Below are 25,916 nucleotides of genomic sequence, written 5' to 3' on the forward strand. Positions count from 1 at the left end.
TATAGATAGAGTTTTGATGATCAGGTGACATGAAGTTAAGGACATGTTCAAAATTATGTCTTGATGATGAGGTTTATTTTGCATAATGTAAGTCAAAGATATACAATAATTATAAGTGATTTATAAAGAGAAGTGTAGAAATAGAATACCTAAGAAGTAGTTTATGATGATTACATTATATCTTCTAATAGAGATATAATCTAGATATGTGAATTTATACAATGATAGAGTATAGTTTTATGATAACATAAGTAAGTTTGCAAGTCTTGAAGTTTTACATGTGAAAATTTGTATAGATTGTGAGCTGGCAGTGATATTGTAATCATGAAATAATTAATTATCTTATTATGGTTCTATTATAATTAATTGGGATAGTCTCAATGTTGACTCAAGGAATTTTTTTGAGAACATGGTATAAAGGAAAGTGTTTTCTTTATTTGAATTTTTTGTGGAATGTGAAGTGTTCAAGGAAGTGTGAACAAGAGTAGAGCATTTGGTAAATGTGACAAAGTGATCCAAGGGATTATTGGATGCAAAGCTTTTGATTTGGTATCAAGACTAAGAGTAGAAGTCTAGTTGAAATGATAGAGAAAGAGGAAGGAGTAGTATAGTTCAATTCTATTATTCTGCAAGGAATAACACATAAATCATTTGGATAGTGGGTTCACTAGTTTTACTCCTAAAATTGTTTGGAAAATGGGCCCATCTACCTTCTACAACTCCTAATAGGTTTGGAATCTCCTAACAGGGATTCAAAGTTTCCTAATAGGGTCTAATATGTATTGAATGTTTTTATAGACTCATAATAGGGTCCATCCTCTAACAAGGAATATTTATATTAATAAATCATCTTATTTATACCATCCCCATTGGGGTTTTCCCTTTGATCAAGGGTTTCCCTAGTTAACATATCTAGTATTATTGTGCATGAGTATCTTGTTGTATTTTTTGATTACATTGATAATTGTGATAATAGTTGGATAATTGATTCACCCATCTGCACCCCCCCCCCTTAGTTATATTGGTGGACTATATATTCTAGCAAAATTAGCTAGTGAGAAGGAACATGTTAAGAAAAAGAAAAATAGAAATCCTAAGGGTGAAGGTAAAATCAAGGACAAAATAGACATCAGACTTGAAGAAATTTTGGAAGATGATAAGGGAACTTCAAAAGCAAAGAATAATGGAGAATAGGAGGGAGAAATAGAGTGTGGAGATTATAGCTTGAAAAATGATGTTTATTCAATAGTCAGGATGATTCCTTGGTTAAGTCTAGTGGTAGGAGGAGCAATGTGGGTTGTCTAAATCTAGGAAAGAAGGAACAAGACATTTCTATGAATTCCTCTAAGGGAAAGGCAAGAATGTGAAATTATAATATGCCTAACCTTGAAGCTAATGAGGAAAAGAGACAACCCATGGATACTAATAAGGATGATAAAGATATAATACTATCCTTATTACTCAAGAGGCAAAAATTGTTGATTTTACCCAAAAGAATGACATTGATGAAAAGGATTTTGTTGGGAAGATAGAATCTATGCCTAAAGATGCCCACATTGATATTGATCATCCCTAGCATAATAGTGAAGATGAGATTAATTGGGAAGAAGAATATTAGTGGGAGGCTTATGTTTCATAACAAAGCTAAATTGAAGGAAAATGTGACTCTTCGGGTAGATAGTTATCTCTATAATGAAATCATGGCAATAAGAAAATTGTTAAAGATCTAAAAAAGAGTTTGAATAATGAAAAAAGCCAAAAGGATTGAGCTACAGGGTAAAGTCAAGAATATTCCTAAAAAACTGCTAATCTATGAAGCTTAGTTGAGGCAATTGGTTAAGGATAGTGGCCAACATATGGACATGATAATGTATAATCTATGTGCTATGTAAACTAGCATTGGTAGGAGGAGAAATGAGGAAATAATTCCCCTAGGTCTACTCTGATGATAGGTGGACCAAGCAGAAGGACTATGCAAAACAAAAAACAAGCCATTGAAGTTGCTCGTGTCTCAACTATTGAAGGTCTCCTTTAGGCGGTTGTAGCTACTACCAAAAATTTGGCAAAAGTTACGTATGAGCTAGCATAATTTCCTTATTTTTTGCTATAGGCTTTGGTTGTTGGTCTAGGTTTATGGTCATGGCTCTATTTGCTAGTTGTTTCTTCTATTTTTCTCTTTCTAGCTTTATTTTGTATGTTTACTACTATTTAGGTTCTAGGTCCTTGTAAAACTTGGGTTTGGGCTTTTGTTGATATTGTAGGTTCTAGGTCCTTGTAAAACTATGTGGACTCTTTTTTGAATTTTTTTTGTTTTTTAAAGGTGTTTTAGGTTCCCTCAAAACCTATTTTTACCATAATTTAAAATTTTCCAATAATAATGGTGTACTTTATTGCATGTAAATTAATTTTCCTCCTCATATTTTCATTCATTTCTTCGATAAATTTATTTTATAGGTAATAAAATACATTTGTATACCACTCACAACCATCCATGTCACATAGATGACCCCTATGTTTTCCTCAAATTGATTAGTCTAGTTAGCATTCAAATTTGTCCTAGCCATCAAATTTTCTAATCCTTGACCTCTAACAAGCTTTTTAACTGGAATCTCAATATTGAATTCTCAAGTCCTATTGACCCATTTACACCTCCTCTTTAATACCTCTTTTTGGGTGAAGATGTCTTTGACTACAAAACTTGATACATATGTAGCTACTATTTCTTTTACTTGATAACATATGAAACCCTTGGTAACCTTCACCAATGCATAAGCATGTTTCTCTTTTATTTTATATTTTAATTCTATAGATTGAAGGATTTACTCAAAAAATTTATTAATTTCTCAAATCCTAAAGAGTTCTTTTACACAAAAACTACAACAACAATATAAGATTAGATAAAGGAAATTATTTAGATTGGTCTAGTGTAGTAAAGTATACTTAATACTAGAGCCTACCTTATATCCTTTGTAATGTTTTTAAATGCAATAATTGGCTCTCCTTCCCATTCTATCTTGGCACCCTTTTTTAACATTTTACAAATGATCCATAATAAATCCTAAAAAATTAGTAATAAATCTTCTCATAAAGTTTGTCTATGCAAACAAGGCTAGATACCCTTCACCTTTTTTGGTTGAGGTATCATATCAATAGTTTCCACCCTCTTTGATCAATTGTGACTCCATCTTTTGATACTATGTGTCCTAGAAACCTCCCTTTAGTAACCCCACAAGAACTTCTCTTAGATTTTAGTGACACATTATATAGCTCTGATAATAATATTTTCTAGACTTCACAATTTTGTTCCTCCTTTTGTATGTAGGGAGTAAGATCATCTAGGTAAACCATAATAAATACATTGATAATTTCTATATTTTTCACATCTCTAGATCTCCAAAGTGTTTCACATGAATTAGTTAACCCAAATGACATATTAACATACAAATATGTACCCAAGGAGTGGTAAATTTTTCTTTATACTAATCAAGCACTTTAATAATCACTTGATCATTCATCCATATTAGACATAAGTTATGACATAGTAATCCTCTACAATATGGCATCCATGTTTGAAAATCTATAATTATGTTTTAATGAGAATATATTCAAATTTCTTAAATCTACAAATAACATCATGCCCTTATTCTTCTTTCTTGTAGGTACTACGTAGGAAACCAATGATGAATTACTAATAGGATTTATAATTCCAATATTTATGAACTTCGTTGATTTCTCCTACATTTTAGGTGCTAGGGTTAGGTTTAATGGTCTCTATTTTTTTCCTAAATAGTTTTGTATTTTCTTTCAATGGTATTATATATTGGAATAAATATTCACTATAAGCTTCAAATCAATATCACAAGCCTAGGAAAAAAAATGTCTATACTTCCTTAGTGGTTCTATCAACATTTCATCGCCTTTGGTGACATCTTTTTCTGATGTGGTGGAACCCTTAAAATTGTAACAAATTTAGAGTTTTATATGCACAATCAAGAAGTGTTGTCAAATATTCTTTTTATTTATTTAAAAATTCAAAAAATAGGATGTAGGATCTCCAAGAATGTGTCCCCAAATACAAAATATCTTTAGGTATACACATTTGAATTCTAGTTTCATCACATTCTAGTATTTTCATACCAATCTAGCTATTCCATTAGATTTTGTGCATACATTTATAGAAAATTTCAAGATCATACAATATTATTTATCAAAGCTAATAAGATCTCCATAAAGTTATAAAGTAAAAGCTTTAAAAAATATTTGTATCAAATTACAATCCATATAAAATCTTCAAACAAAATGGTTGGATTTCTCATTCTCAAATCTTGTAGGCCAAAACGATAAATATCTTTAATCTCTTCTAAATGAAAATTATCTCTTTGAAAGTTACATTAATATGATATTTCCCTAGCACTAATACAAAGAACATGAAAATAGTACTTGACTTTTAAATGCATTTGTAAGTTCAAATTAATAACTTTTTGCATCATTTCTAATGAATGTATAAATATTTATACAAAATTAAAGGCAATATATAATTTAGGATGCTCAAATCTAAATTTATACTATGGTAAAATGACATCTATTGAAATTATATGCATTGTTTATATCTCAGAATATCATTTCTCAATTTATTAAAAGATTTATTATATATGGCATTATGATGCATATATTACTTTTTATTGGAAATGATATATATTTTGAGTGCACATGGATTATGTGGTTTTGTATATGACTCCAAACTAGATATCTAATTTAGAAAAATTGTTAGCTCTAGCACATGAATATCATCTCACTTTATTATTGGTCATCTATTATATTGTGTGATGAATTATATAATATTCATTATTACGCACAAGTGGACAGCAAAAATGTAGATTCTAATTTACTAGTCACAACAAAGACTCAATGGTGAGGATATAAAATGGTAAAAGGAAGCATGACTCTAATTAATGCTAGAGTGGAGAGTTTTTGAAGAATAAATTAGTATTCAGATTTATTATCATATTTGTCTTAAGCTTTTGGATATGAATATAAAAATTGAGCATGATGTTGAATCTTTTAGTAGAAATAAACATTATGAGTTTTTGTTTAAAAAAATTGAATCACATTTTTTAAAATTTTGGGGCATTAGTTTGAAGTTTTGTTTGAGAAAAAAAATGTTTTCTACAACTAAAATGGTGCCCAAACTATTTTTCATTATCATATAGCAATTTTGTAATATTTTCATGCATTTTTTAGATGTTCATAGCCTCAAAAATCCCTAGAAATCTCAAGAAATGGCCCAGCTATATTTGGAATTCAAAATTATTTTACAAGAACTCAAAGTTTTTGTATGGTAAAAAAGTACAACATTGACATAGCAGTAAAAATACATCAAATTAATCCATCACTTACAAAGATAAAAAAATATTTTTGTAGAAGATGTTACAAGATGGCATGGAGAGTTACTTTTTAAATTCTATAAAGCCTCTAACATTTAGAGAATTTGGAATCTTAAATGAGCACAATCAAATGCCAAAGATGATCATGCATATACACAAAATCATAGCGGACTGTAAATCTCTATTTCTCAAGCAAAGTTTGAAGTGGCTAAGAAATGGAGAAATATCTTTGTTTCTCAAGCTGAGTTTGAAGTGACTAAGAAATGGAGAAAAATCTCTATTTCTCAAGTTGAGTTTGAAGTGGCTGAGAAATGGATAAATATCTCTATTTCTCAAGATGAGTTTGAGGGGGTTGAGTAATGGTGAAATAGAGAAATGGAGAAATATCTCTATTTCTCAAGGTCTACCTGAAGTAGATGAGAAATGAAGAAATATCCTTTATTTCTCAAAATCAGTTTGAAGTGGATGATAAATGGAGAAATATCTCCATTTCACAAGGTAATTTTTCAACCATCATGAAATGGTAGTAAGGTAAGAAATTAGGTAAGCATTATAGTCAATTTGGTGAAATTTATTGCAGTGGGATATATTTTTCAAAAGTGAATAATGTAAGTGATACATAAATATGAGGATATTTCATTTGTCTCTTTCAGTTCAGTAAAAATGTATCAGATTATTGTGCAATGAGTTTGAAAACATTTTTTATTAAATCTATTATCATCAAAATAGGATTATTATTTATATATTTGTTGATGCATAACAAATTTCCTTATCAAAGCATTATCTTACCAATTTGAAAGGTTTAACAATTAATCCTTTCTTCAAATATAATAATGATCTAATCTTTTCCTTTTTTGAGAGAAACCCTAGGCCTAATTTTAGTTTCAAGAAATCAAGAGGCATATGTAAGAGGATGTGCGAGAATACAAATTTTTTCCATTTCATAGGGTAAGTGTTCCGACTATTCCAAAAATGCAGATAGACAAATAGAGGTAAGTATTTTCTAATTTTTAATAAATAAAATAATATATTTCATATTATCTTGGGATATTTCAAAATGTCCATCCTTTTAGATATTTAAGTAATACTAAAATTAATTTATTTACAAAGTGTGCTATTATTTTATTTTGAAAAAATAAATATTCCATATAGAAAAGGTTTATAAACAAATATTTTCACATATTGATAATGTTTAGAGAGGATAAATTATTAAAATATTTTATCTCAAAGTATTATCTATTTGAATGAGTAATGAGTGAAAATAAAAGATTTCTCTAAGAATTAATATTTCACTTTTGATATATTCTTTTGAAATAAACCCTAACATTTTATATACATTTTTTGTAGAATATTGATGAATTTTACAAAGCCATAAATGACTACAGGTAAGGATATATTTCTTTTTATTAAAGGGATATATGATTATACTATTTTATGTGTAAAATTTATTATTTATATAGAGAAGCAAAGATGCATTTATCATCAAAATATTTTTGGAAGAGGATCAAATGAGCATTATTGGATGAAGTTGATTATCAAAATATTAATTACACCAAAGGACACAACTTTCAACAAAGATGATCTTTAGGTTAATTATTTTAATTAGCATTGTATTGTAAATTAATGTGTTTAGTTATATTTAGGCTTTAATTAGGAATTTTTGCAATGATCTAAAGCTTGTATGCACCCTTTGATTTGGGTAAGTGCACCAAGTTGTGGTGCCAAAAGGGGGTATAAGTGGCCACTTTTTTTCTAAAATCGACAATAGGAACTTTGACAAGAATTTAAAGATAGTTATGCTCAAAGTTTTAAGATATGACAAAAACAAAAGTAGTAATCCTTTCAATCTAGTTTCTAAACTACTAATTTTTTTCCAAAAAGATTTAGTTTTAGGTCCTCAAAAAGGGGACCACAAAAAGTGGTACTATTTTTTAGAAAAAACATAACATAATGCAAAGTGTGGCCTATCAAAAATTTGAACTTTTTTTGTGAAATTCCATAATCACTTTGGTCAAAAGTTACCTAACACCATGTAGTTTATCCTAGATTTTTTGGGTAATTTTATAATGTGTATTTTTTTAATGAATTTTGTAATTGGAAACATCCCAAAAATGTGAAATATTTGTGTGCTCCCCCTAGAAATGATTGAAAAATAATTTAAAATCAAAACTTTTTTTTTCAAAGTGTGTAAAATGGAGTATAGTTTCTAAAAAATTAAGTTGTTATGAAATTTGATGAATGAGGTAAAATCTACACCCCAATTAGTACATGTTGGTTTTTGAGAGAAAATAGAAATACAAATAAATTATAGTTGAAAGGCTTGAAATAGTATGAATTCAAAATAAATTATATGGTTATATAGCTAACATAGAGATCTACAATATCATGTAACTTGATTTTATCAATGCTGAACACGAAGAACTTGAAGGAAAGCACACAAGAAAAATTAATCATTTTTTTTATTCTTGTTGCAAAAAAAATCTCAAACTAGTTTAGAGACTCCAAACCTTTGGGTTGGTAGAATCCAAAGCTTTAAATAGTGTGTGTGCTATTTAAAGAATTTTTAAATTTAGGCTTACATAAAATGTACATGCTAAGTGGGCATGAAATTTGTAAGCCTTGAGAGAGGGAAGGAGAGTGAGAGAGAGGGTAGAGAGTGAGAGAGTAGAGGATGGGGAGAGAGTAGGAGATGGGAGAGGGTGAGAGAGGGAGAGAGGGAGGGAGAATTGGAGAGAGAGAGAGAGAGAGAGAGAGAGGGGGGGGGGAGGGAGGGAGGTAGAGAGAGAGAGAGGGAGGGATGGAGGTAGAGAGAGAGAGTAGGGGATGGTAGATGGAGAGGGAGAGTAGAGGATGAGAGAGGGAATGGGAGAGAGATTTAGCTAGAGAAATATGAAGACCAAGATCAAGATAGATACATGAAAAAAATAAATAAATAAATATATATATATATATATATATATATATATAGAGAGAGAGAGAGAGAGAGAGAGAGAGGGAGAGAGAGAGAGAGTAAATTAGTAACAAATGACAAATTCATATTTACAACAAGTTTCTAATTTTTATTTTATTTTTTTTGAAAATAATTTTAAATATAATAATTATAAATAAGTACAAAGTAGTCATATATTAAAAAATATAGATGTTTATAAATTAATACTATAAGAAAATCTTAAAATATAGAAGTTTTTTATTTATAAGAAAATTCATAAAATCACAAAAATATCAAATTAACTATGCAACTTTCTAAAATTCATATATTTAATTTTAAAAATGCTAAATCAATATAAATATAAGCAAGTTTCTAAAATCATATGCTTTATACAAAATGATTCTAAATTTTTATGATGAATTATGCTAAAAAAATTTAAATATAAATATTAAATATGTGTTTTTGAATATTAAAAGCAACAAAAGGGTGTTGGTCCATGTATCAAACTAGTGCACTAAGAGCACTAGAAGCTTTTAGCACACACCATTTTCCTCTATCAAAAAAAAAAAACATAAAGTTTAGATTGTTAACAAAAATGAAAGTAACATGCATTATACTAATATAATTAAAGTGTGTATGCCACATAGGGTGGGTAAAGGCTCTAAAGCCAACTGAGCTTATTATAAACAAAAACATGTAAAAACCCATGAGACAAAAAATCCCTAACCTCCCTCCAGCTGCTTTGATAGCAGTGTGGATGTTCTGTCTTCCTTTAGGAACTAGAAGACATATTTATTGTCTTCCTCAATCTTTGGCTTTGTCCTAGAGATATCTTCTCATGTAGAGTACACAACATTACCAAGCAGGGATGCATCATGTTAATAGCAAATTTGTTAGAGTCTTTAATTCCTTTTTTGATGCTATTGATCTCTTTTTTCAGTTTTGAAGCACCATTTCTTGTTTCTTAATCTTTTCCTTCATCTATTCTAGAAACCTACCATGCATCGAGCCACCAAAATCATTAGCCATCTCCTAGAAAGAAACCTACATGATAGAGAGGTTGGGGTTAGGGTTTTGATTAGGGCTTTTCACCTAGGTATTAGAGGGGGAGGGAAGAAGCATATTCTTCACATTAGAGGGGAGGAGTCCAAGGACATACTTGATTAATGACCAATCTCCTCACTACATTTTAGCAATTGAGTTATTAGAGTTTGACCCTTCACCTTTTTTCAAGGCTTGATTGCATTTTTCCTTTGCAAGCTGGTTAGACCTATAGGCCCCAGGGGTTTCAATAATGTCATCCAACTCCACACTATACACCTCACACATGATTTTTTTAGGGGAACTAGTAAATTTACTATCAGGTAGAGAGAAAGATTTTTTTTGGGCCTTTTCCTGCTAAGTTGGGAAGGGCCAACCTCAAGAGACCTAGGTGGAGTGGTAGAATGAGTAAAAATGGGTTCATTGACTAGAGGGCATAACATAGGGTGGAAGTTATACAACCTAAGTAACCTTGATGCAAAATAATATTGTCCTTGGATTTACGGTTAGCCTCAATATTGCTTTCAATGGAATGAAACAGGTAAAAGAGAATGGACATTAAGATTTTATGATGCAAGTGGTTCAAAAAAGGATGATGGTAGAAATAGAAAATAGTAAACTTATCTTCTTGGGTGAAGTATTTCATTATGATGTAGCACACATTCTTCAAGACACTATGGAGGTCCTCTCTACTTAAGCCACCTTGTTTCTTGATTGGTTCCTTTAGGGGGTTGAAGAATTATTTTAGGGCTTCATAGTCAGAAGATTATTGGCCTTTTCCATTTTTTCCCTCTATGGCTAGGCTTGTGGCCTTAGAGATAATTATTCACCTCAAATGTTGGGCCTCTCACCATAATTTTCCTATCATTCCAAGAAGTCAAAAACTCCTTTGAAATAATTTCATCGTAGCCTTAGGTCATGTATTCCATGAACTACAACAAATTTCCTTCCTTGCACACAAACATAGCCTTCACATTGTTTCTAAATGTAATCACCTAAAAATGGTCATCTAGACTATTAGCCCCCTTCTCAGCATTTTGGCTAAATTAATTTAATCATTTACCTAGACCAAATTGCTAATAATCAATTTATTTGATTATAACCTATAGTTTGACTATGCTATCCTAAGTTCATTATTTGATTAAAAGAACATGTCCCCTTTTAATTAAATAAAAGACCCATTTCTTCTAACCCACTTAAAGTGCACACATAAAGTCCTTTTTCTATTTTACAATTAAAAGAAAAGGCTTGTGAGACTTTTTGTCTTATGTGACAAGTCAACTTATATTCTATTGGTTGACTTGTGTGTGCACATGGATCACTCCTATTTTCGAATTCAACCGTTGATCATCCACCATCTTCATCTTGATCTCCACCGTTCGTACATCTTTAAAAGGGAGAGAGCTTTCCCCTCAAAGCATCCAATCCTTATTTTGAATATTGTTATGCTGCAGGTTTTCTAACAGGTTTCTTTGGAGCTTTGTGGAGAACTTCTCATTTTTTATCTCATTCTCTCATTTCCATCACATTAGCATAAGATCATATGGCATTCTTAGCATAGTTGCATTTTAGTTTAACTTTGATTCCTTTGCAAATAATTAGATCACATAGATTAATAGTTGGATTTGTAACATTCCCATCTCATTATTAGCATAGCTTGCATTGTGCATCTCATCCTAATTTAGTTTCATTTTTGGATTGCATGATCTAAAGAGTTCTTTGACACTAGCACTCTTGCTCTTGTCTAAAGAATCTCCCATTTTGTGGTTTACTCGCAAGGGCTATATTTCTAAGGCTCAGCTGAGAGCTCCTATATACTCATTTGTATGCCCCTTGCACTCCATGACTAGGGAGCTCTAAGTCGCATTCGAGCTTTCCAATCTATGGAGAATTTTGGATAGGATGATTTAGATAAGTGCACCTTTTCTAGTCTACACTAAACAACATGTCAATCATGTTAGGCTCAATGCAGAGCTTATTAACACCCATGATTTCTAGCTTGAAAGACTTAGTAAAATGTAGAGAATACTTATTCTTTAGTATGACAAGAATGAAATTTGAAATACCCTTTTTTATATGGTCATAAACTTCTTCTTTTTTGACATAATGACAATGAAAAAATTACTAGTTGATTAGAAAATCTACTTGTCAATACATGTGTGAAGCCTTGGTTTTGCATAAAAAATTGCACTCAACTTTCCTTTATAATTAATTTTAATTAAGGCCTCACTGGAAATATAGTTTCCTAAAATATTACCATAATGATGAAAAATCTTTAAATGTTTGTGCCTAAACTCCTTTGAATCCAGCCTAGAAATGTCTTTCCAAGTCATAATTAAAATGTGCCAAGTGTCTTTTCAAAAAATGAAATAATTCAAAATAAGGAAAGTGTAACCCTTACCCCCCTTAACCTCTTCCATGCAACCAATCAAAAGGTGTTAACTATGGTTACTAATTCTCATACACTCCTCCCTATTGATTAGGTTCCTTGAATCTTGTAGAAGTATATTAACCTTCCTCTAGCATCTTAACCCTTTCATTTGTAGCCCAATGATAGATATGGAGTCTGTGATAGCATTTACCTCCTTATATATGTGCACACTTTTGGTGTTCTAGAATTTAACCAATTGAGCAACAACATCATTAAGGACTATAGTAGCTCTCCACCCAGCACCAACCTCCCTTTTGATGACCTAAATAATTACTTTAGAGTCACCCTCAACTTTAATTTTAGGTATCCTTGAGGCCAAAGCAATATTAAGTCCTGAGAAGAGCACCATTCCCTCAACTTGGTTCACCATATGATCTCTTAGTGGTCATCCCACATAGGAATCTATGCCTTTATCTTCATAGTCCTTAATTATGCCTCCACTAGCCTGATTGTCTCCTCTAGTAGCCCATCAAAGTTTAGTTTACACCATCTAGTTGAAGGTGGTTCCCATTTAGTATTAACTCTAACCATGTTTTTAGAACTATCAATTCTGCTAAGTCCATGGAGAGTGTTCCATTCCCTCACAATATCAATCTCTAAAAGGGAGGAGGGTGTTAGCATGCACACTAATGACACTACATTAGGGGAGTATCCTAACCATTGGAGAATATTGGCATGTTGCATTCATGACTATGTTTTTCATTGATGTTAACATAGCATGGTTTCTATATAGACTATGAGAATAGTAGTAAGATATCTTATTGGTACAGACAATGATTTGATTTTCTAGTGTTATGCAACTAAGGACATGTTTTAGATTATGTCCTAATGAGGTGGTTAAGTGCACAAAGTCTAAGCCAATGGCATACAATACTTGTACTTGATTTATTGAGAGCAACACAAAAATAGAGAATTGAAGAACAACATTTTGATGTTTGATTTCTATCTTTCATCTGAGATGTAATGAATAAGTGCACATTCATGTAGTGATAGAGGATAGTCATGTGGTGACATCAATAAGAGTGCAAGCCTTGGTATTGCACGTGTGAATTTTTGTATAGATTATGAGCTAATAGTGCTATTGTAATTATAATTAATTAATTATCTTATTATAAGTAATTAGGAAAAGCCTCAAGCTAACTCGAGGAATTATAATAAAGATATGGTATAAAGGAAAGTTTTTTTTTCTTATTTTTAATGTGGTGCAATCATTGTATGAATTGTGAAGTGAAAAAAGGAGCAGAGTGCTTACTAAATGTGAGTAAGTAATCCAAGGGATTATTTGATATGAATTTTGAGATCTGGTTACAAGATCTGAAGGAGCAGAAGTCTAGATGATAGGATAAAGATACAGGAAGGAATTACATTTTAGTTTTATTATTCTATAAGGAATAATACATAGATCATTTGGATAGTGGGTTCATTAGTCCTAATAGGGTTGGAATCTCCTAACAGGGATTGAAAGTCTCTTAATAGGGACTCATATGTACTAAATGTTATAACAAACTCTTAACAGGGTCTATCCTCTAACAAGGAATATTTATGTTAGTACGTCATCTTGTGGGTACCATCCCCACTAGGGTTTTGCCTCTGATCAAGAGATTCCCTAGTTAATATATTTGGTGTTAATTATGTATGAGATCTTGTTTTGATTTTAGTTTATATTACTCATGTGGTTAATTTTATTTAAGGTTCATGATTTTGATAATAATTGGATAACTAATTCACCCCTCTTTCTTAGTTATATCAATGGACTATATATTCTAACAATTGGTATCAGAGCTTTATGTCCTTGAATAATAAGTTTAACAACTTTGGGAGATTGATGAAGAATTTACTTAGAAAGGATAGTCCAAGATTTGATGGGGCCAACTATGATAATTGGAAGGAAAAGATAAAGACTGGTCTGTTGTGCATGGGTCTAGAATATTGGCTTTTGAAAAAAGGTAATAAGATAATTTTTGATGAAGGAAAGATTGAGGAATAGAGTGAGGTAGAAAGAGATTTGTTCATGTGTAACATTAGAGCTAGAGAATGTTGATCTCAAATTGGTTTTGACTAATGAGTGTTTACACATTTAACTCATTTACTTAGTTCATGCTAAACAAGAAGTACATGTTGAGCACAATATGTATATAATAGAGCATGCCAAGTCTACAATGAGTGTTGAGCCACTCATGTACCAAGTTACTCAAGTGCCAAGAAGATAGTGTATGCTGAGTGACACAAGAGCCAAGAAAGTAGTACATGTCAAGAGATACAAATGCCAAGACATAGAATAGAAATCAATATATGCCAAGCATTAGAAACTTTATATGCCGAGTGAGATAGTTTTAACATAGTTGTTTGTAAAAGTAAAAACTACTATGTGTACACTAGAAAAGGTACACCTCTCTAAACCATTCTATCTAAGGTTCTCCATAGATTGGAAAAATTGAATGATGACTTAGAGCTCCCTAGTCATGGAGTACAAGGGGCATACAAATGAGCATATAAGAGCTCTCAACTGAACCTTATAAATGTAGCCCTTGCTAGTAAACCACAAAATGGGAGATTCTTTAGACAAGAGCAAGAGTGATAGTGTCAAAGAACTATTGGATCATGCAATGCAAAAATGAAACTATATTAGGATAAGATGCACAATGAAAGCTATGCTAAAATGAGATGAGAATTTTACAAATCCAACTATTAAGCTATGTGATCTAACTATTTGCAAAGAAACTACACTAACATGCAATATGATCTTAAGACTTAATATGAAGTGGATGAAAGAATGAGACAAGAAATGAGAAGTTCTCCACAAAGCTCCAAAGAAAAATGTTAGAAAACCTATAGCATAACAATATTCAAAATGAGGATGGATCCTTTGAGGGGGAAAGCTCTCTCCCTTTCAAATTTGTACGGACAGTGGAGATAAAGATGAAGATGGTGGATGATCAATGGTGGAATTCAAAAAGTGGAGTGATCCATACGCACACAAAAATTAACCAATAGAATATAAGTTGACTTGTCATATAAGACAAAAGTCACAAAGCCTTTTCTTTTAATTGAAAAATAGAAAGAAGACTTTATGTGTGCACTTTAAGTGGGTTAGAAGAATGGGGTCTTTTATTTAATTAAAAGGGGACATGTTCTTTTAATCAAATAATGAACTTAGGATAGCATAGTCAAACTATAGGTTATAATCAAATAAATTGATTATTAGCAATTTGGTATAGGTAAATGATTAAATTAATTTAGCCAAAATGTTGAAAAGGGGGCTAATAGTCTAGATGACCATTTTTATGTGATTACATTTGCCCCTCTTTGACTAATGTGTGATTGATCTGGGAACACATTATGTCAAAGAAAATAGAAAGCCAAGTAGGCGGTGATAGATATAGATATTTGATTTTGAAAATGAAATGTAGAAAAAGATAGCAAGTCCTAAATGTATAGCCTGATAGTGGTAGTACTAAATATAGGAAAAGATGATGTTAGAATTCAAGAAGAATGCTAACACTTAGCAAAGTAGATAGATCGACAACAAGTGAGAAGATCAAACAAATGATCCTAAGAAATAGATAGCTGTAGCAATCAGTGATAGAGTATTTCTGCCCCCTCGGGATCGAAATTCAAATGAGGTAAGGGGATGTAGAAACTGGCTAGACATGAGAAAATTAGAATATAGCAATGTCCAAGATGATAGATAGATGATTAGAACCCAAGAATGACTATAAGAAATTGATAAATTGACCTAGTTTGACTAGAGTTGACCTTGAAGGATATAGCATAAAAATTAGGTCAAAATGAGTAGAAAGGTGATTTTAGACATGAAACAGTGAATTGAAGTAGATATGAAGTATGGAAATGATGAAGACATGAAGAAATGAAGGTGCCCCAGTGATTATTCAAAGATTAGACCTCAAAGGGTCAGCTAACTGCTTAGAAGAGGGTGAAATTTTAAAAAACAATTTTGACCATCAAGATGAATTCAAATTTTGATTTTGATCCCGAAAATGAATCTAGGACATCAAAATAATTTAAGAGGTCAAAAATTTATATAATGTAATGATAAGATAGAAAAGAGATGAAGTGAAAGATTAAGAAGGTGAAAAGAAATGAACAAGAAGAAAGTAAAGAAATATATGGAAGGAGTTAGCTGATATGTATGTGAAAAGATGAACAGAGAGCTTTCCCCATATGAAAGAATATAAGATTAAGCTAGAAAATGAACCTAAAATGCAAGATAATATGCAGTGGTTTACTAGCAAGAAGTGCATAACATTTAGACTCTTAATTTCATCATTGAGCATTTATTAGGGACATCATGAGATCATACAACTATCACTAGTATAACTATAAGGATATGAATATGATCAATATTAGATAGGTATGTGGAAATCCAATCTAAGCATCAGAGACATGTAAGTCAAGATAACTACGTGATTAGATTCCCTAAGTTTAATTTAGCAAGATCATACCTATACCAAGGCATAAGCACCAAGATAACCTCCAAGTGTGGTCTTGTGAAACAGTCAAGGATGATACTTTTGTATGTCAAAATGTTGGATAGGACAAGCATAAATGCTTACAACACTATAGACAAACAAAGTATACCCACAAGCAGAAATCAAGAAAATATGTCCCATGCCCCTAGTCTTCTAGTCAATGATATCCTCGAAAGACTATTAGGGAGGGAACACATGACAAAGGAATCATCATAGACAACACACAAAGTAGATAAAGATTAGCATAGCTCAGTTGTTTAAGTGTAAAAGTGTGTGTGTGTGTAAGTCACTTGGCCATTTCTTCAAGACTTGATCCTGATAGTGAAAAATATCACGACATCAAAGACCGTAGGTAAACTATCAGAAAAGTGTTAAGAAACACTATTTTGTGAGTTGTCAAAGAAACCCTAATGCATAATAATACCTCAATAGGCTAAGTAGTTGTGCCCCCAAGATGAGTACAAGAAACAATTCCAAGCTAGGAAATGTGTAGTAAAGTAGGTGATTGAGACTGATAGACATAGGTGCAAGGGTTTCAAGTAGTGTCTATTTCTAGGTTTTCACCACTTGACAGATTTTTTTTCGAACTTTTTTCAATTTTTTTGTATTTTTTTATTTTTGATTTTTTTGGTGATACATCAAAGCACCTATTGCTATGGTTTCACTAAGACAATCATTTTTTTAGAACATTTTCTGATTTTTAGGATTTTTTCAGCATCATATATGATTTTTTAGATTTTTTAGAAGGGTTTAGAGGTCACTAGTTCTCAAGCAAGATCACACCATTTTCTCCCAATGTCTAGCAAGGTATAGGACAAGATGGAGAAACAAGCCGATGGATAAGCAAATATGCATAAGAAAGGAATGTGAAGCAAGTGAAAGTGATCCTCAAGAACTGACTCCTCAAGAGTACCCAAGCTAGGGAAAGAGGTGAAATAGTCATATGAAGCATGTTTAGGATAAGAAATGGAAGTAATAAGCAAGATAGCATGTAGAATAAGCAGTGAATCCAACAAGTGAGATAGCATGAAGCATGTAGCCCAAAAGAGTAGCCATGTCAAGAAACCTACGAGAACCATGATTTATTTATTGTGATCAAGACCAAGGGGTCAACTAGATATGATAGCGATGGGATAGAGAAATAAGAATAAAACTCAAGATGAAGGCTATGAGTGAATGAGAAAGCATGACAGAGAATATCATGGATAAGATAGCCAATATGCAAAGATAGCTCAACATTGTCAAGATCAAAGAAAGAAGAGGGGATAAATGGATGATGGAAGAATTATGCATGATGCTTATTTACCAGGTTTTCATCATGGTACTTATCCAAGGTGCCATAAGAAGTAGTTTTCACCATAGAATGCATTTATTTCTCTTTACTTTTGCTACCAAGGTGCCACAAGAAGTGGTTTTCACCAAGGCACATTTTCATTTCTTTTTTCTTTTTTCTTTTTTGAATTTTTTGAATTTTTAGAAAGAGCTCAAGCTTTTTGAATGTAGATAGTGCTCCTATAGGAAAGATAAGTCATGATAAACCAAGACCATAGAAAGCTATGCTCAAAGATGTTGATAGGGTGATGAAAGAGAAATGGTAGTAGGAAGAATATATTGAGGACAAGAGTTCATGTATAGAAAGTAAGTGTAAGCTTTAGAAGATTTCATGAGGGTAGTTGAAATATTGGACAAGATCAACATTGACACACACCTTGAAGGATATTGGAACAATGGAGGAATCATGGATGAAATAGCTTGAGATTTAGATGTATGAGGTGGTAGAAGAGATTTGGAAAAAAGTGGAGTGGAAGGCTTTGGAATATTTTTAGGAAGATTTTTGGAAGAAGATGGAATGGAAGCCTTTGGAAGCTTGAATGTCAACTTTGAAGTATTTTCAATATTCAAGTCTTCTAAAAGAGACTTGGGAATCCATATAGCTATAGATTTCCTTTGGATACTTCAAAACAGATTTCTTCAATAATGGGTTTAGGAACCCATATTTTCTTTGATTTAGCTTTTTTAATAGTGGACCTTTGCAGTTTCTTTTGTGCATTCTCTTCTTAGCATTCACATGGAAATTAGATGGGACATAGTGATCTTTCCTTTTCAATGGATTCTTATGTTTATTCTCACTTCCAAAGGACTTGGGATTTATGGATGAATAAGGATGATATGATTGTTTTAGATGTATAGATGGGTGAAAAGTCATCAAGGATGAGTGTTTTTGTTGGTCTTGAGGTATTATAGGAGAGCTAGGGAATGAGCTAGGAGTGAATGTAGGAGATGGAGGAACATAAGGCCCCAATATGGATGGAAGGTTTGAATGCTATAGCTTAGATGGATAAGGACCAAGGATATATTTAGAAGATGCAAAGGGATAGTGGGAAGGGATATCAACATCTTTAGAGTGAGAAACATGGTCAAAGCCATCAATAGACTCATGAGTATCTTTCATAGGAACAACATTTTTAATAGAAGCACTTGAAGCTTGAGCACAATTTTGAAGTGGATGTGGAGAAGTAGAACATGAGGGGATAATTTGATCTTGACAAGTAGCTTTAGATAGCATAGGAAGAGAAATTTTCTCATAATTTTCAGTAAGCTCAAGGGAAATGGTGGAAGTGATGTCTTCATCATATTTAGGAGGTGGAAAAGATATAGGATATGGAGGGGAAAAATCTTGAAAGAGATGAAAGGGTGCTTGATCTTGATCTTTCTTGACATTTATAGCTTTTTCTTTTTGAGAGTCCTCTTGACATGGAGCCACTTCTAAGGACAAGGGAGAATGAAGAGCGAATGGAGTAGTGCTTGGATTAGGCATAGTAGTGCATGAAGGTTGAGGATGTTTAGGATTAGTAGCATGGAAAAGGTTTGCAACCAAGTGAAGGTTAGCTTGAGTTTCTTTTAGAGGTAGCCCTTGAGGATACACATAGTCAATGTGGAAAGCATTAGGTTCTTTATTTGATGGAGGTATGTTGGAAAGCTTTGAAGTTTTGGAAGATGTACGAGTGTTGGAAGAAGTGGAGGTATCAAGGAAACCATCACTAAAAATAGGTTCATTAATATGATCTCTCTCAAGAAATGTATCCTCATCACATGAATCATTAGAGGTATCAATAATTCCATTATCAATAAGATCTTGGATTTTATGTTTTAGCTCAATGCAATCTAAAGTACTATGCTCATTATGTTGATGATAAGTACAATAGATATCCAAGAATGGGTTTCCATATGAGCTAGACTTAGGTAACATGATGATCTTATTACCAAGAAGTTTTTGCAAAGTGTCATCATAAGAATCTTCCAAGGGAGAAAAAGTTCTATTAGAAGTATGTCTAGAGTCCTTTTGTTATTTCTCAAGTGAATGGTATGCATCCATGTCTTCATCATTGTCTTGGTTAAAGATAGGTCCATCATGATGTCCTGGAATAGTCTCAAAGTAGGTATCACTTTTTTTCTCTCTAAGGAGGTCTTTAGATCTAGAAGATGAAGATATTTAATGTCTTGAAGTAGAGCATGTAGACCTAGAAGAAGAGGATGACCTAAAATAAGGTGACTCACATTCATGTAAAGACCTTAAGGAAGATTCATGTAATGATGCAATCTTCTCCTCTAACCTTTTCTCAAGTTTAGACTTCATTTCTGTCATACACTTAGAGAGATGAAGGTAAGAAAGATTATTTGTCTCTTCTAGTTCTTTGTATTGTACATATAGATCTTGAAACTCTTTAGTGACATGGAGGATATAATGATCATCTAGATTTGGTTGAGGTTTGGTAGCACAAGGTTTAGATCCCATAGTTTTAGATGCAAAGCCAAGCATAAAAGAGCCTAGAAGATAACTCGATGTTGAAACTATAGGAGGTAGAGTGTTCACTTGCCAAGATAGTAGAGAGAGATTAAAGTGACTTGTCAAACAATATTTCCAAGAAACTTACAACATGAATGACTCAAGTCAATAGCTAGGCAAGATGTCCAAATAGCCAAATAGATAGAGCAAGTAGGGTGACAAGTGAACAACTCTCCAACCCAAGAGTGTAGTCAAGAAATCAAGGCAACCATTTCAGCAAAAAGATAACTAGCAAGTGGACATAGACCATGAAGATAGAAAGACCAAGAGCACCAAGACCAAAGAGTCACTTTAAGCATGTTCAAGAACTAGAGGCATATAAAATAAAAATCAAATGATGAGACTCCCCTTAGCAAGAAACACAAGAAAATTTTTGCATTTGATGTTTTGACTTGGTTGAAAAAGTTTGACAATAGTTAATAGCATAGCAAGTTTGATGTTCAAAAACAATTTCTTTCCAAGCAAGATAGTGACACATGGAGTAGTCTTTAAACAATCAAGCAAGGGACAAAGCAACCTTGCATGATACAAGAATATCTGAGGTCTTAAAATAAATCCCTAGAACTATCATCATGTGTATGTTCCAAAGATTTTCATAGGTCTAGCACATTCAGAAACACATCAAGAAATATCTACCTAAAGGACATGGTTCATTACTCAACAACTTTACCCATGCTTTATGCTCCTTCCCATCACACCAAGTGGTTTCCCACAAGAAATTTTGGCTTTTTCATAGAAATTTTATAAGCATATCCAAGGGAACACATATGGTGAGTGTAAATCTTGGAGTGATCTGGGTAGTCCACTAGGATCAATCCTTGCACCAAGAAGTTGAGTAGCTAAAAAGGGTAGTTACTAACTTAGGATGTTTAGATAGGGCTTTTGTTCATAGTGTTCCTCTTGCTCCCAATTATGGGACACCTCAACATGTGATGAGTAATTGATCTCACGACCATAAGAGTACCTTAAGCATTCTTGCCTAGTGATCTCCCTATGGTTGAAATACTATAAGCGATCACACTAGGCGAAGAAAAATACTACATCTACAAAGGTTTTGTGTCCTTGATAGCCTTGATTTTATAGTGGTTTGGAAGAGCCGGGTAATTTTCTTGTCCCCACTTGGGTCGTTCCTCTCAGGTTGTCCAAGAGCAGGCCCTCTAAAGGATTCTAAACTACACAAAGAGTGGATCAACTTTTGGAAGTCAAGATTTTTGATTCACCACAAGGGTGAAGAGCATACTCTCCTATTCCAATAATTTTCTCCCAAACATGCCAAGAAGATTCAGTTGCCTCTTACACTTGAAATCAAATGGTAAGTCAAGATTTTTGATTCACCACAAGGGTGAAGAGTGTACTCTCCTATCACCAAAAGATCCCAATTGTAAGTTTTAATGTGCCTAAAAACAAACAATTAGTATATGCCGCACATGTAAAAGTAAAGAACAAGCAAAATTGAGATTTTATGCATTGGGCAGCCCTGTAAACAATCATTAGTAGCCCTTGTGCATTTGAAGCTTTGACATGCGTTCTTTTATGCAATGTTTCAATTTTTTCACAAGGATGGCAACCTGAAATCACAACTTGTTAGCACCAAAAGTTAGTGGGAAATAACATAAAAATTTGCAATAAAAAGTGGTTAGTTGCCTCAAAAATCCAATTTATCTTCCAATCAAGTGTATGCAAAGAAAGTGCAAACTAATTACAAATGCTCTCATTTTTACTCTTTGCTTTTGACCTAGTCAACAAGATTAGACTTTTTTGCTATGATTTTTTATCTAAAAATAGAAATTAAAATAAGAGACCCCTACTAAAAATCTAGGAGCTTTCCAAAAATGCAAGAAATTCAAAAAAATCTCTTTATTTGTGCCCTAGAGACTCATTTCGTCAAAAAAGGCTAGATTTATCAAAGCAAATTTTTGATCTCTAATACGATCTCAAAAGTCAAAAAACAAAGAAAGTACCCACTTTAGAATTAAAAAATAATTCTAAAAATGTAAGTTTTTCTAAAAAATACACTGATTTGCGATCATAAAAAACTTTTTATGAAAAATAAAGAAAAAATCATAACTTCAGAAAATAACATCAAAATGCTCTAAAAATTGGACTAAGACATGGTGAAGATATAAAAAACTTGAAAAAAAAAATTCAAAACCAAACTCTAATTAGTTTAAAATATATGATTAAATCTTTAAACCAACTAGATTTTTGGCCTTCAAACCAATCTACTTATGGGTTGGCCTTAAAACCAAAGTGATAATTCTACAAAAGCACTTGATTAGATCCAATATGCGGTTGTAAAAAAATTAAAGATAAGAAATGAAAAAAAATGGAGCTAGATACTTGATTCATGCCCCATGGTGGGTGCCAAAAATGTACACTCGAAAGGGTGCACTTCTCTAAACCATTCTATCTGAGGTTCTCCATAGATTGAAAAATTCAAATGCTAACTTAGAGCTCCCTAGTCATGGAGTGCAAGGGGCATAAAAATGAGCATATAAGAGCTCTCATCTGAGCCTTAGAAATGCAGCCCTTGCTAGTAAACCACAAAATGGGAGATTCTTTAGACAAGAGCAAGAGTGCTAGTGTCAAAGAACTCTTGGATCATGTAATGCAAAAAAAGAAACTATATTAGGATGAGATACACAATGCAAGCTATGCTAAAATGAGATGGGAATGTTACAAATTCAACTATAAGCTATGTGATCTAACTATTTGCAAAGAAACTACACTAACATGCAATATGATCTTAAGACTTAATATGAAGTGGATGAAAGAATGAGACAAGAAATGAGAAGTTCTCCACAAAGCTCCAAAGAAACCTATTAGAAAATATGCAGCATAACAATATTCAAAATGAGGATGGATTCTCTGAGGGGGAAAGCTCTCTCCCTTTTAAAATTGTACAGACAATGAAAATCAAGATGAAGATGGTGGATGATCAATGATGGAATTCAAAAAGAGGAGTGATCCATGTGCACACACAAATTAACCAATAGAATATAAGTTGACTTGTCATATAAGACAAAAGTCACAAAGCCTTTTCTTTTAATTGCAAAATAGAAAAAGGACTTTATGTGTGCACTTTAAGTGGGTTAGAAGAATGGGGTCTTTTATTTAATTAAAAGGGGACATGTTCTTTTAATCAAATAATGAACTTAGGATAGCATAGTCAAACTATAGGTTATAATCAAATAATTTGATTATTAGCAATTTGGTCTAGATAAATGATTAAATTAATTTAGCCAAAATGTTGAAAAGGGGGCTAATAGTCTAGATGACCATTTTTAGGTGATTACACTATGTAAACCATTTTTGAGCTGACTTAAAGATGAATTTGTTGGAATTTACAAGCGAGAAGATTCACTTTTGGGGGGGTGTGAATCAAAAGTAACTAACTTTAACATTTTCAAAACCATTTAATTGAAAACATTCACATGCATCTAATTCATCTAATAAACATGAAAGTAAAGACATGCATGAAAATAGATGACACAAGATTTTGGTAACTTAGAAACCCTCCAAAATGAGAAGGTAAAATTGGGGTGGGGATGACACCCACAAAGTATCACTGCAACAATATGTAACTCTTTGAGGTTACAAAGTTTGACCACTTTCAATGGTCTACCCTATGAAAGGCATGTTAAAGACTTTACACTCTATTAAAAGCAACCTAGTTAAAGGATTTACAAACACTCACTTGGAATGTTACCCTGTGAAAGGATTTAACACCTTTCTTAAAGGTTTACAACATGGCTTTAAACCAACCTATCATCATAGAATTTTTGTTTCTAATACAATGACTAGAGAGTATTAGAAAATCTTGACTTGGTGACTTGCAATCTTCAATTGTTAATTCTAGATCCTTGTTATGCTCTATTTGTTCTGATCCTTTCTTGATCTAATATGTCTCTTCTCAAAATTTTGATACTCTATTCTAATCAACTAAATTTTGCAATGTTGTTCTTCTCTTTCCAATTATTTACACCCTTCTGCACATTGCTAGCATTCTCCCATAAACTCTTCCTCATACGTACGAATAATCAAGTTTCATCCTCCTTTTAAAAGCTTCAAATACTTAAGGTTAGGTATGAATCTATGATCAATACTCAGTCTCCTTTTCCTGCTCAATTCTTTCACTTTTCCTATTGGTTGCATGCCTTCTCTATTTTTCTTATTGGTTGCATGCTGATTACATAAGTAATGCAAAAGATTCAATCTTATCTTCAAGATCCTTCAAGATTCATCCCAAGTCAGCTCAAAAATGTTTTACATCTGAGTTTGTGAAGGCACAAACTCATATGTTGATTTTGTGTTACTCAGAACTTACTTATTGCTGATGCTCAGTACATATAGGAATCTTGTCTCACTCAGCTCCTATAGTAATTATGTTTCACTCAACATCTATACTTTTCTTGACACCTATAGTTACTTGGCATCACTTATCACTCGACACTTAAACTTCGCTCGGCACCTAAAGTTCACTCAACACCTTTTGAATCTCTAGCTTGGCACATAGCTCAGCATTTGTATTATACTTGGCATCAACTAAGAATTGGTTAAGTCTATTGACACTCAATTGTCAAACCAATTTGAGACCAACAATCTCCCCCTTTGACATGAGTGGCAAAAACACTTAACTAAGCATTATGAGTTTGGTCTCTATGAGAATAATACACATTATGTTTGGCATATGTACAAAAATTGTTCAAAATTTTGTAGAAGGCTATATACCTCAAAAATGTGTAACTTCCCCTGAGCCGATGTGCCATTTCTCTAACCAAAATTCCCTTAATCTAAATTTGTCTCATGATGGTTCCATTATCTACCTTATCATTCCTTTGCCTCTATTTTTGTGTACCCTATTTCTAGTCTATTTGTACTTCCCCTTTGTTTTTTTTCCTCCTTTCACATCTTCTTGTAGTGTTTGTATCCTTTTGGCTATATCTTCTTATTACTTCCTCAAAATTTTGATTATCTCTCCCTTTGGGTATTTCTCCCTTTATTTACACGTCCCTTCTTATTATCTCCTATCTTTATTATGTATCCCTCTTTACATGAATATCTCCCCCTTTATTTGTTATTTGCATAATGTATTATCTCCCCAATTCTTATTATATGCATAATGAATATCTCCCCCTTTTTGAAACTTATGTCAAAAGTTCCTAAGAATGAATAGAATATTTAGCCAAAAATATTTTATTTACCTCCATTATCATCTTTAGAGAAGCATCCCAATTGTATAAGGCAATTTCCAGTGCTTTGTGTTGGATGCATGTCTCTACTATAAGATGTACAAGACCTTCTAATGTAGAAATATTGGGGTCTTTCTTTAAAACATTCTCTACGTAGGCCACTTCCTTATGTAGTAGTTCTAGATGGGGGGTAATAGCAAATCAAATTTGTATTAATTTGGCCTTAACATTGGCCTCTTCTACTGTCAATATAGCTAACTCCTTCTGAGCATGAAGCTTTGTTGTAAAATGCTTCACTTTGAACTAGATCTTTAGGTACCTATGTGCCAGGTATCTTAAGATTTCATTCCAAGCTCATAATTCTCTAGCTAGTTTCTTGTGTGAAAAATGATGAGTCACACAATTTGGAGTATAGTGAGAATATATTCTCAAGTACTATTTTCACTTTTTCTACTTTCTTATCCAGTTCAACCTGTGATAGTGCTATCTCACTAGATATTTTCTCATTAACTTTCATTTGAAATTTCTTTTTAGACTATTCTAATAATTTGACATTAGTATCAAGGTCTTCATTTTGTACTTGGTCCACTATGTTGGAAAAC

Source organism: Cupressus sempervirens, chromosome 8, assembly GCF_028749045.1.
Source record: "Cupressus sempervirens isolate cs-2001-9-10 chromosome 8, ASM2874904v1, whole genome shotgun sequence".
NCBI lineage: Eukaryota > Viridiplantae > Streptophyta > Pinopsida > Cupressales > Cupressaceae > Cupressus > Cupressus sempervirens.